We start from the raw sequence: 11,566 nt of genomic DNA on the forward strand, positions 1-11,566 counted from the left end.
CACGTGGCTGGAAAGTGCTGCATGAAAAAAACAGGCATTGTTATTATGAAACCTTCAGGAAAAAAAAATTAATAGATTCATATAACTCCATGGTCATTAAAACAAACCTTATGTGGATGGAAGAGACCAGAACTGCACAAACCTTGAGCAAACCCAGATTTTCACGATGAAGCACAAACTGCTTTTAATCAGCAGTGCCAAATAAGTTTTATTTTCTGAGGTTTCTCATTCCCCCATCTCCTTTCCAGTATTAGGAACTGCAGAGGAGCACATTGGCCTGAGGTGAAGAGGGGAACTTTGCCCATCTCCTGATCTTAATGGATATCATTTTAGAAAACAACAACAAGATGCTCTGCTTGGGCTGGCCAGGTCTCAGGTTGCTTTCAGCTGCAGAGGGGTCTCAGCCAGCCTTTCTGAGCGAGTTATCCTCTGGTTGGAGCACTATTTGTCAATAAGTTTGGGATAAATTGGGTTTATCCCCATCAGATGGTGAGAGAGGGTGGACCATCACCTCCTTGTGTTTGCTCCCTTTAGTGAAGTCAGGCAGCAGTTTTTCATTTTGCCTCCCCAAAGCTCCTCTGTTTGTTTGGGAGGCAGGAACAGGGTTCTGCTGAGAGGGTGCTGAGGTTGCTCATCCTGAGCTGTCCCAGTGAGTCAATAGCCTGGGGTGTGGGGCTGTCACAAGGCAGGGAATGGGAACACCCTTGGAGGGAGCCCTGTGCTGTCACCTCCCCTCTGCCTGCCCTGGGGATGTTCTCGATGGCTTCTGAAGTGTCCTGGCTTTTGATGGCTGGATCCTAAAAAGGCCACCATTCCTACCAGCAGATTTTCATTATGGTAACAATGCCTGTCTGTCCCTTTGCCTCTTTCCTCCATCCAGACTTCAGGCTCTCCATGGACCATTTTCATGTATCCCAGAGGACTTCAGCATCCAGGGCAAACAGGCTGTTGCAGAAGGTCATGTTGGCATCTGATGCTTGACATGAAGCTTGTAAGTCACTGATGGTGGGGGAAGGAAAAGGAAAAAGGAAACCTCCCTGCTCACTTCATCTTGCTTTCCTCACACTGAATCTGAGCTCATCTCTGAGGTGAAGAAGGTAGAAACTTCACCTCGAGGAGGAAAGGTTGGGAGAAAGTGGCCCAGCAGTGAACATTCCCCCTAGTGAACACCAAATTTTTAGTAAAAGCTCTGCTGTCTGCTTGCAAGCTCATTTTTAAGGGCTAAATTTAGTGGCACATCTTGCAGTGACGTGTGTGGAGGAGGACTTTGGGATGACACATGGATCAGCCTCATTCCTGCGTGGGAAACTTCCAGGCTCTGCTACTTTCACTGTCTGGAACAAATGAGCACCTTCCTGCTGATGCCATCAGGCCATGTGAGCACCAGCCAGACCTGGAAAGGTGCACGTTCTGGGGAGCTGGAGGAGTGGGAGGTTGTGTAATTCACTGGCAGAGCTGTGTGTATCTATTTGCAATCCATTGTATCCTGCTAACAGGCTTAGCTCCACATCAGTAATGGGATTTAGTCACCCACCTCCTTGTAATTACTTTGGTATGCAGATGTTTAATTACATTTCGTCCTCAGCTAAGCTGGGTCCGTCCTTCTGCGTTTGTCGCTGGCCGAGGCTGGGCACGAAGATGTGCAGCAGCTTCCAGGCACCTGCCAGTTCCTGGTGTTGATCAGATCTTCATTTTTTCAGCTCAGCTGGCCAAGTTACAAGTGCTAAAGTTGGTGATCTTGCATTCAGATCTAGCCCAGCCTGAGTTCATAATGGCACAGTCACTGCACTGTCAACAAGCACCTTCAAACAGGAATGACAGTGCCCTGAAGCCTTCTGATGTTGCTTTTGTGGTGACAGTGACTCAGAAAAGCTGGAAACCTCCAGATTCTTTGGCCACGTGGGATGTCCCACTGATGCTTTGAGGGTCTCACTCTTGGGTGAGACTTTGAGTCCCATCAGTGCAAAGGATGAGTGGGTGGGTGGACTCTCTTTAAGAAGGTCCATCCACTGGTGAAGCTGGTCTTATGGAATCATGGAATTGTTAAGTCTGGAAAAGACCTTTAAGATCATCAGTTCCAACTGTCAAATGTTTCTCCAGCCATGCAATGTTTTCAGCAACTTCACTTAAACCCTCAGTGCACATCAATTAAACCCTGACCACAACATACAACAACCAGGTAAGAGCTAGAGCGAGGCCCCAAGATCCTGGTTTTTAGGGCAGTTTTGTGGCCAGGCTTGGCAACCTGTTTAGTGGTGCCCTGTGAAACACTGAGGGCACCATAACAGCTCTGTGGGGTTGTTTTTTAGGACATGAGGATGACAAAGTTATCAACCCTGTGACAACTGGATTCTCAGCTGGTGTTCCCATGGCCTCACCTGTAGATGTTTCTCCACGTGAACTCATCGTCAGTGCATCACCAGAGACAATCCCCTCGAGGCACCTGGTGGCATCAGCCCCTTCTGCACTGCGTGTGTCACAGATCAAGTCCCTGCAAGCCTCATCCAGCGTGGCTCGGGCGTTACTCACCGTGTTTACTTTCCATCCACCTCTCCTGCAGAGCAGGGCCCGCCGTGCCAGCTGACAAACACCATCCCAGCGGTGTGGAAGGGACCTGTGGGGTGCTGCCTGATGTGCCAGGTCGTGTCAGTCCTTCCTATGAGGACCCTCAGTCTCTCCAAACAGAATAAATTTTGCCTTTTTTTTTTTTTTTTTCCATTGCTGCAGCTTCCAGGAGTGTAAATAGAAATGGATTCTTTTTGTTTTTCCTGAAACTTTAGATTCTTAATTTGTGAAGTGACAAAAGAAAATCGCAAAGAGTTGAATGCATCTGGCAACATCTTCACTTTAAAAAAAAGTCAAACTTGGAAGGATGTTTCCAAGAGAATATGGGAAAATGTATTATCTGCTCCATTTGAAAAGGAATTGCCTCTAATTGACAAGATGCAGAGGGGAAACTGTTGCTCTTATTTAAACACAGCCCAAACCTGCAGCTTATAAACTTATTGTTAATCTCAGGCTGGCGGTTTCTGCTCCTTTTCACTTTTCATTTCCAATCTGTTTGGGTTATTTTTTTCCTCCCTTTTATTGTCATGCCCAGCTCTTTCTCTGTCTCAGGTAGGTGGTCAGCTTTTTGAAACTTGTGTCATCTTGCACCCAGAATCTGTGCTGTTGCACCAAAATATCCCAGGATCATTTGGATGTTTGGGAGGCTGCTGTTCATGCACCTTCTCTGCAGTATCTGGTCCAAAAAAATAAAACAAAACCCAAGGTGCAGGCCGGTGTGAAATGGAGCAGGATGTTAAACGGGCAACCTACGTCAGCAAGGAGCTTGCTCTCAGTCAGCCATCCACCTGGAATACCTGGGGGCAAGGAAGGAGGCCCCGGGAACGTGTTGGAACAGAGAGGAGCCACCTCGGAGAGGAGCTGCCACCCAGCCAGGGCAAAGCGGCTTTGGAGCTGCTCAAACATCTCCTGCTTGATCCCCTCCCACCAGGAGCAGGATGAAAATGTCCATTCCAAGAGATTCCCCCCCACCCCCGCCACCCCAGCAGGTTTATTATCCTAATTGACTTACAGTGCTCGCTGCTAAATTAACCTGCTTGGAAATGTGATTGGCACTGGGAATTTTCCACTTTATGACAGACTTTATAATAAAGAATTGGAGAAATCATAAATAGCAGCGGTATTAGATCACTGGTGCCCATGAACTCACCTCATTTAAAGAATGGTGTAGAAAAGAGGGTTTTCTTTCTGATGGTGCATCCTTAAGAAGCGTGTCTGTGTTACTCTTTTGCCACAATTCAATTACTGTTTATAAGAACTTCTGCTTTGTCAAAAAAAGAGAAAAACCCCCCAATTATAAGAAATCCACTTCAGTGTTTTCCATAAGCTCCTAGCCAAGTTGGCCAAGAACTAAGGCAAGGAGCAGGAAAAAAAAAAAAGGTATATGTTGTATACTCACTTAAAACTTGGCTAGAAATGACCTTTTATTGTCTTTTTTTTTTTTTTTCCATGCCCAACTTGGCTCCTCGAGCCAAACTCATTGCCAACTTTCTACAGTGTGTTATTTCCCTATATGTGTTAAAAAACATTTAAAAAGCTGCCCCACAAGGGTTCTACCGAGGTTTTGCATGGACAAGGATGGAGGAGCCTGGCTTTGAGAGCATCACTGATGAAGACACCACAATAAAACCTGGATATTTACTGTTTGGAGGGTGGTTTTTTTTTTTTGTGGCTCTTTTTATCCCCCCCACTCCTGCTCCTTGTGCAGCCCAACATGGCAAGGTCTCCAAGTGGGCTGTGCTGACAGATGCAGCTGGAGACAGCCATGTGATGTTAATATAAACCTCCTCTGGCAGCTTGGAGAGGCACCAGGAAAGCTCCAGAGTGTTTCCTGCAGCGCCTGGCTCCGCTCGGTGCCACTCAGCCCCTGGGCCCGCTGGCTGGGTCACCACAACGTGTCCTCCTGTGTCTGGGCACACCCCTGGCTTTTCATACATAAAAAAAAAAAAAAAGAAACAAACCCAAACCAAGCAATTCTGGGTTCCAAAAAAGCAACCCCCCCCAAAGCGGTTCCTGTCACTCCGGCTCATCCGTGAGCGTCCGGCCGAGGTGACGCCGGAGTCACGGTGGAATAAAACCTGCAGCAGACTTTACATCTGAAGGGCATTTTCTCTTGGAATCCCTCATTAAAAGCACCACTTTGGAATAAATGTAACGACCAACGTCTCAAGCATATTCTTATTTGGGATTGTTTCATTCTGGAAAGGAAGAAAAATGATTTAAAAATTTGGTATTTCTTCTTGTGGTCGAGCACTTAAAGTCTGCATTTCACTGAATGTACTTCAGGGACACGTTTAGCTTTTTTTTTTTTTTTCCTTTTTTTAATATTTAATTTCATTTTTGGTTTTTATGCAGCCCCACAATGTTGTTCTTGTGGTGAACTGCCATGGTGTTACCAACGCATCTGAACCATTGCAGGCAGAAAGGCAGCCACTTGAAAGCAACAATGAGGGCAAGTCTGCCCCAGCTTTTATTTCCTGTATGTATTTTGCCCTGTACAAAGTTATACAAAAGGTAAATCTTTCAGATCTCCTGATCCTGCAGCTGCTTATAAATACATTTCATTTTATGGTGCAGCAGCACAAGCTGAATGCAGCTATAACACAGAAACATAAGCTCTAACTTTTGAATGTGCATTTAGAAATCCAGTGATGGCAAAGGAAATAAAAGTGAAATTTCTGGGTGGGATTGTTGGGCTGTCCTGGGCAGGGCCAGGGGTTGGACTGGGTGATCCTTGTGGGTCCCTTCCAACTCAGCTTATTCTAAGATTTTGTGAGTCTCACCTTGCCTGGCATCTCTGCAGCAGTGAATGTAACTCAACAGAAGCTCCTCCCTGTGGATCAGCCCTTACCTTTCTCCTGCTCAGAGACTGCAGAAAGCCAGAATCAATCAACTGAAGGATTTATATTGGAACTAGATCCCCATGGATCAGAACTTGAATAACACCTCCATCCCTACCCGAATCTTCCAGGCCTGACCTTTCACAATCTCCATTTCCTGACCAATGACTCCAAAGAAAATAGAGCTGCTCGTTGACATTTAATGGAAATCTGCACAAAACTTGTCAAAATACCCCCCCCCCACCCCATCAGCTGCCTGGGACAAGACCCCTACAGTAGTTTCCAGAAACCCCGTGCAATTACTTACATTTTAAATTATCTTTAATTGTCGCATGTGAGCTACAGAAACATTTTTCCCCACTCTCAGGCAAGACCCCGCTATTAAGAGTCACCCCATAATTGCAGGTTTAATGGGGGACCGTGGCAGGTCAGGCCTGAAGGTGAGCCCAGAGCACAGCGGGGCGAGAGCGGCTGCAGAGCCCAGTAACTGGAAGTGACACATCACAACAGTCCCATCAATTATGAGGGGGCAGTTTGGAGTGTAAACTTTTTAGGGTCTCTAATTACCCCGCCAGATGTTTTAATCCGATCTCCTCGGCCCTGCCCTGCCAGCAAACACTGGCATTGTCTGAGCTCCTGGGATTAAAAAGTCGCTTTTTAACCGAGAGTGAACTTGTTGAGGGTTGGTTTTGTTGGTGTGGGGGTTTTTTTGGTTTGTTTTTTTGTTTTTGTTTTTTTTTTTTTTGCAGGAATTGAGCATCCTTTTTGAGAGATTATTCAGGTTCATGGTGGTGGGATTGCACTGAATGAGAATGAACACGCTGGGGAAGCGAGGAGGGTGTCACAGAGGGTGCAAGACTGACGGGAAATAGCCGAGCTGGTGTCAGTGTGCTCGGGAGCTGAGTGACAACTGTTACCCCGGTGATGCCGAACTCGGGCAGGGCCTGTCAAGAGCATTAGAGATGCTGCACCAGATTTTCCCAGGCTGTTTGCAAGCTGACCCAATGTTCCTGCTGACACAAACCCCAAAAGCTGAACCCGATTCGCTCACAGATTGGGGGCAGATGAGAGCGAGAAGGAAACTGCTTGTGTGTGAGATGTCTGTGCATGCAGGAGAGGGGAAAATGGTGAATTAACTGGGTATTCAGATGCAGGATATCACCTTCCAGAAGTGTGGAGCAGGGAAGGAACCTGGCAGCACTGGGAGCAGTTTCCCTTCACTCACTAAACCCCGGTTTTGGGTCAGTGGGAAACCTGGGTGCGCACGTGCAACACATCGACTGCAGTGCCTGGAAAAATCCCCATCTTTGACAACTTAAACCCCTGACATGATCAAAACCACAACCCAGACCGGGGGAGTCTCAAACTGCTCTTTGTTAAAAAACTCCAGCTGAACAGTTTGATGGGTTTTATTTTCAACAACTTATCACGCCGAGGGTTGCTGTTCTTCCCTCCTCGCCTCGTCCTGTTCCCAGGTGAGAGAACACTCAGAGCTCAGCAGGCAAACACTCCAGGGGTGGAACATGCCAAGCAAACAACGAAACAAGGCTGTTTATAAAGCCTTCAACACGTTGGGCCGTGGAGAGGAGCCCAACTTTCCACGTAAGGGCCCGAACGGACGAGAATGACGTGAAACACATGGAAAATATGGAAAATGTGGAATAAGTAATAAAATTATAAATAAAACAAATACAATAAAACGGGAATGCAGTTTTACTCGTAATGATTTGTGTTCCTAGTAACCCAAGCCTCCCTTACCTTTGGAAAATTGCATGTTTTTCCAGCGGGGAGCTGAGGGCAGGTACCGTGTGTGGTGGGTTGGCTCTTGGAGCGGCTGGAGCCTTCCCAGGCACTGCTGCAGCCCTTCCTCTGACAATGACTTGCATCATGATGTCAGGAAAAATCACTTCATCAAGCGGTGGTTAGTGCTAGTGCAGGGATTTTTGGCCAGGAATTAATCTTGGCCTGTTCTGGGTGGAGAGATTTGCCTGGCAGAGTGACCCTGACGAGTTTTGGGTTGGGCTTGCTCTTTAACCTGTGTTTTTTTGGTTATTAGCCACAGCATTTCTTGCTCCTCCCCCCAGAGTGTGCTCTCCCAGTGATACCCCGTGGGTGCACTGGTGGGCTGGGGACTCCAGTTTGTCACAGCCATGAAAACTGGCAGGGACTCCTGGATTTCCTACCTTGGGGTTGCCTGCAAATCTCCACTGCAGTAAAACACTTGTGCAGTGCTTTATAAACAGAATGTAACCAGCAGGGAGCTGCAGAGGGAAAGGACAAAAAGCAGTTTGCCAAGGGAGAGGGAGATGGGGCTGAGCACAACAGGGAATTTGGGTCTTCACCAGAGTCAGCCCCAGCAGGGAATCATGGAATGGTCTGGGCTGGGAGGGACCTGAAAGTTCATCTCATCCCATCCCCTTCCATGGGCAAGGACACCTTCCACGGGACCAGGTTGCTCCAAGCCCCATCCAACCTGTCTTTGAACACTCAAGGAATGACAGACACAATCCCAAAGGCGTTGGGTTCTCCCTCCACCCTCCAGGACACTCAAACTGCCTTTATTTATGCACTTGGTGATTCCCAGATTATTTCCAGGCCCCTCGAGGGTAGAAAGTCTTTCCCCTCCTCTGGCCCTGAGTCCATTCCAACAGCTGTAACTATTTCATTTTTAATTTACTCGATACAACTTGTCTCTGCTTAATCCATCAGGACAAGCTTGAGGGTTTCTGACCCATAAATCCAGAGTGAGGAGTGTGGTGGGGTTTGATGGGGGGAAGGAAAAGAGAGGGGAAAATAAAGGAGAAAAAAAAAAAGCAAGGGATTTTGAAAAATTGTCTCTAAATCACAGCCAAATGTGTTTTTTTTCTTAGATTATTGCACAGTGCAGAACTGGACCCAACCTGGTCTTACCTCAGCGAGGCGAGAGCTTTGCTTCTGTCATGGTGACAGACTCTGCCACCCTTCACTTGTTTAACAACTCAAACCTCCTGCATTTGTCTGGATTTGACCTAATCTCTATTTTTTCCTGCTAATTGGGCAGAATTCTTTTTTTCCCCCCAAATCAGGCCACACTGAGCCATTTCTCTGCCTTTTTTCCCCGCACATGACAATTTTCCCCAGGGTGAACAGCGACACTGCAACAAAAAAATTGATGCTGAGAGAGAACATTTCACTTTGGAGAATTTTTCTGCCTTGAAAAAAAAAAAACCTTCCCAACCCACCGTCTGCACTTCTCACTTGAATTGTTTGACTCCAGCCTGGGTAACAATGAATCAGTTTATTGGGCAAGACAAGAGGGATTTTTTGAGAATTACACGTAGATATAGGAACAGTATAGGAAAGGTTCTAATTATAACTATTAGCTGGGAGAATAAAGGGACACAGTATTCCAGGCTCTCCTGGTGGTTGGAGTTATGCAATACTTTCTGTGCTTTAAAATGTGTGGCCAACGAGGGGATTTTTTAAAGGAAGGATTATTTTTATTTTATTAAAATCGCCCTGGACATTGTTCTGCCTTGGGGGATCGACTTTTTGCCTCTTTCCTGACACTTTCTGTGCAGAGCAGATGGGGAAGAGGATTTTGTGAGATGTGCCTGAGGGGCACTTTAAATAATAATAAACAATAATAACAACAACAATAATAATAATAACAACAACAACGATAATAAAGATAATAATAATACCATTGTCATCATATGCAGACTCTGCTTTATTCCTGTTTCCTCCTCTAATTCTCTGAGATCAAATTGGTGGTGATTATCCAGGGATTAGGGATTAGCATGGTGGTTTAACTGCTTGTCAAAACCTTAAAATAATAGATTAAAAATAATACATGGATTAAAATAATTCAATTTTCTCATCCACAATGAAGCAGATGATTTTAAAGCCCTTGTAACCTCTGATTAAAAATGTTATAATTATATTATGTTTTCATATTATAATAGAACTGTGGAATGCTTAGGGTTGGAGGGGACCTTAAAGATCATGCTGTTCCATCTCCTGCCATGGGCAGGGACACCTTCCACTAGCCCAGGTTGCTCCAAGCCCCATCCAACCTGACCTTGAACACTTCCAGGGATGGGGCAGCCACAACCACTCTGGGCAACAGATATATAATATATCTAATATAATATAATATAATTTTATATATATATATGGGAGAGAAAAGGGTATTTTGTATCAGAGAGAAACCAGGGACACCCAGGAGTCCTGAGAGCCACACCAGTGGCCCAGGATCTGTTTGGTGAGTTGATTCACAGCTTGGAAGAAGGTCCCAAACCACAAATCCTGCAGTGAACCATGGCACCAGGTCACTTACTCAGACTCCTTGCAGGAATTAGGCTTTTTGTCCATTATTCTATTTATTACCAGACAGGAAAATAATAACTCCTTGAGCTGAGCCTTCTCAACCACAGTCGGTCAACTCAGTCCATGGCGCGGACGTTCTCCCGGGGCTCCTTCTGCCTCAAACTTTCACTGGACATTTCTGGGAACACCTTCTCCTGCCTTTGCCCAGCTTGGACACTCCTCCCCATCCTGGCAGACAACGACCTGGGTGCGATTCCTCTCTTTATCAGCAGTTTTGGGAGACCACAGCAGGGAATATCCCAGGGGATGATGCCGCGGGCGCGCTCAGAGCCCCAGCCGGTGCAAAACACGCCTGATCTCGGCGGTTCAGGGGCTGGGAGGCACCACGTGGCTTCTGCAACTTCCCCACGAGCTGCAGAGGCCCTTTGAGGACACTGGTGCTGGTTTGCAAAGCATTTCACGGTGAAAGGGTGGCTGGAACACCTTGCAGTGCTGAGCAAACTGTTCCCCCATCAGTGTCCCCTCGGCGAGGGGCAGGAGAAGCAGCTGCCACAAAGCTCAGCGCTCACTCCAGGCCACACAGGTGACTGAATGCACAGCAGGGCTAAATGTAAAGCCAGGTGATGGCCCTCAGGGTGTCGGTCTCAGGCAGGTTTCTGGTGTGTGGCCACGAGAAGAGCCCAGACTGCCCTTCACTGAGGGCTGCTTGTGTCGGGGAGCGCGTTGTCCTGCCAAGAGTTAATCTCCCACGTACAACGTTGGCATTCAGAAACGCTGGAGGATCGCTGGGCTGAGAAATCTCCATAAAAAAAATTAAAAAAAAAAAAAAAAAAAAAAAAAGAGAAGGGTGAGAAGCTTTGGTGGAGGAGGGAGTGGGCATTTCAGGCAGACCACAGAGGCAGATTGTGGCGTGGCTGCACACGGATGGTGGGCCGGGGGCTCCAGCTGCAGTTTTAACGCATCCCCATCCCCAAGGAAACCACTAATGCCGAAGCATTTCACCAAAAAAAAAGGCAGCCCGTGTTCCACGGCTGCACAAATTTCCTCTCAAGTCGCTAATTACGAACTCCCCAGAACCGAGAAAATGCATTTATGGCCTGAAACGTGTCACAACTTTGAATCGAGCTACAGAAAGTCCGGGCTACGGTTTTATTTCTCTTCCCAGCTCTCGTGTTTGCTCATTAATTAGTGCTAGTTTCAGGAGATTAGATGACTTTTTTTAACATTTCCCATGTAAAAAAAAAAGGATATAAAATGAGTTTTTTGGTTTTTCCCTTTACAAATGGAAAAGGAAAAGCAAAGTGCCCCCCCCTTTTTTTTTTTTTCGCTCAGACGCAGCTATTTTTTAATTTTCTTTTGAAAAATGTTGCCAGTACCCAGAAGTGTCAAATTCTAACACGCAGGGGGAATAATGTTGTTTTTTAGTTGGTAATAGTCTGTGTTTTTGTGGCTGACTATTGGGAAATTTTTAACATATTTCTTCATCCTGTATTTGCAGGAGATGAGATGACTTTTTAATGTTCCAGGGCAGAAAACCCATAAAGAAAGTGCATCTTCTTCTCAGTAATTCTGAGGACACCTTTTACTTAGAAAGCAAAAGTAATTACATAATTGTGACATTTTGTCTATATTTCTCTAGGATTATGGAACGATTTGGGTTGAGAGGGACCTTAAAGTTCATCTTTTCCACCTCCTGCCATGGGCAGGGACACCTTCCCCTAACCCAGGTTGCTCCAAACTCCATCCAACCTGGCCTTGGACACTTTCAGGGATGGGAAAAGCCACCTTCATTTAATAACCAAAAACGTGAAAATACACATTTTTGTAGGGAATTCAACTCCTTTCACACTTTG

At 46.2% G+C, this 11,566-nt stretch overlaps 1 protein-coding gene across 3 annotated transcripts in view; it reads left to right on the forward strand.

Moving 5' to 3' along the window:
* Positions 1-7,100, forward strand: part of SLC39A11 (solute carrier family 39 member 11) — a 251,285-nt gene extending 244,185 nt beyond the window's left edge. For 2 of the 3 annotated variants that reach the window (XR_007629322.1, XR_007629321.1), the window contains one exon: positions 881-7,100. The gene's annotated coding sequence lies outside the window, so the exon portion shown is untranslated. The remainder of the gene's footprint in view (positions 1-880) is intronic. The other variant, XR_007629323.1, reaches the window with a different exon arrangement.
* Positions 7,101-11,566: the final 4,466 nt, after the last annotated feature.

Source organism: Myiozetetes cayanensis, unplaced genomic scaffold (genome assembly GCF_022539395.1).
Source record: "Myiozetetes cayanensis isolate MyiCay16 unplaced genomic scaffold, myiCay2020 scf22, whole genome shotgun sequence".
NCBI classification, from domain to species: domain Eukaryota; kingdom Metazoa; phylum Chordata; class Aves; order Passeriformes; family Tyrannidae; genus Myiozetetes; species Myiozetetes cayanensis.